A 1765-nucleotide genomic window follows, 5' to 3' on the forward strand; every position below is an offset into this window, starting at 1 on the left:
CCAGTGGAGCCTGGGTGCCCTGCCCCGTCCTGCCATGATTTTTTTTTTTTTTTTTTTAGTTTGTTTCTGTTTAAAAATTCTTCTTCTTTGTTTTTTGTCTTTTTCATTATTATTCTTTATTCTTCCCTTCCCAGGTTCTAGTTACAGCATTTTCTCTCTTCTCTGTTGCTGGTTTCCATTTTCTTTCTTTCTCATGTTTAACCCTATTCCTTATTTTTCTTTTTGCATTTTCCCCATTTTTTTCTTCATTATTCTCCTACTCTACCTCTTTGCTCTTATTGCCCACTCCTCAGATATTGCTTTTTTTCTTTTCTTATCTTTTTTTGGTGATTGTTACTGTGTGTGTCTGTGGTGTATTTATTGTCAGCTTGCTTTTACTTTTCTGATGTTTCTTTTTATTGTTATTTTTGTCTAACTGAGTGAAAGACAGCAACTGTGCCCATACAATGCAACCACAACTGCACCTCCTGCAGCTCCACTTACTGATCCTTCTCCACCAACTAGCCAATGATAAATTACAATCAAGAAGAGCCTGATTCACCCTTAAATGCTCTTCACAAACATTTAACAGAGAACTAAATATGAAAACTTCTCAATGTCTCAGAGACAACAGACTATCACAGTCCACAGAAAGAAGCAAGAAAGTGGTAGAAACAAGGGAGTGGGATACAGACTCAGAACACATCCCTGAGGGAGAAACAGCATTGGAACTCCCTGATAAGGAATTCAAAAGAATTATACTTGGGTATGTTCAAAGGATGGAGAGACAGATAAAGGAAAACACTGACAAAATTAAAGAAAGCACAGACAAAACCCTAGAACAATTTCAGAAGAAAATACAGGAACAAAAGGACAAAACAAATGAAAAAAACAGAAATGATACAAGATCTACAGATAGAAATCCAGAAGGCTAATACTAAATTTTCAGAAATAGGTAATGCACTGAACGGGCCTAAGGTTCATGTGGTATATCATCAAAAGAAATAACCTACGTGTAATTGGAATTCCAGAAAAAGAAAACCACTGAGAAAATTGTCCAAGATGAGAATATATCCATTCAGGAAGTCCAGCAAACCCCAAACAGGATAGATGCCAAAAGAAAATTACCAATACATGTCATCATCAAACTCATCAAAACCAAAGACAAAAACAGAATCCTGAAAGCACCGGAAAAACAAAAAGTTACCTACAATGGACAACCAATAAGAAAAAGCTCTGGTTTCTCAGCAGAAACCATAGAAGCAAAAAGGTAACAGAATGGTATATATAAAACCCTGAAAAAGAAAAATTTCCAACCAAGAATTATATGTTATGTTATGTGCCATCATCGAGTTGGACCTGACTCATAGTGACCCCACCTTGGGTTTCCAAAGTGGTATCACTACAGAAGTAGATTGCCTGGCCTTCCTTCCGAGGAGTGGCTGGTGGATTTGAACTGCTAGCCTTCTGGTTAGCAGTCAAGTGCCTTAGGCTCTATGCTACCAGAGCCCAGCAAAATTGTCCCTCAAATATGATGGTGAAATTAGGACATTTCCAAATAAGCAGAAATTAAGGGAATTTGTTAAAACCAGACTAACTTTACCAGAGATACTGAAGGGAGTTCTTTGAATGGAGAATCAATAATAGCAAACAACTACCGACCATCAATACACAAGATGACATAACCAAGAAACCAACATAGCTATGGAAGTATCCAAAGTAAAATAAGCTTACAAGATTGTAAACAGGGAACCAGAGACATCAATTGGCAAATGAGGACAACTAC

At 37.1% G+C, this 1765-nt stretch overlaps 1 protein-coding gene across 1 annotated transcript in view; it reads right to left on the minus strand.

Moving 5' to 3' along the window:
* The window catches only part of ANK2 (ankyrin 2), a 372922-nt gene that overhangs the window by 51286 nt on the left and 319871 nt on the right, over positions 1 to 1765 (minus strand). The window lies entirely within an intron of this gene.

Source organism: Orycteropus afer, unplaced genomic scaffold (assembly GCF_000298275.1).
Source record: "Orycteropus afer afer isolate SDZICR_OR568_19922 unplaced genomic scaffold, OryAfe1.0 scaffold00071, whole genome shotgun sequence".
In the NCBI taxonomy this organism is placed as follows: domain Eukaryota; kingdom Metazoa; phylum Chordata; class Mammalia; order Tubulidentata; family Orycteropodidae; genus Orycteropus; species Orycteropus afer.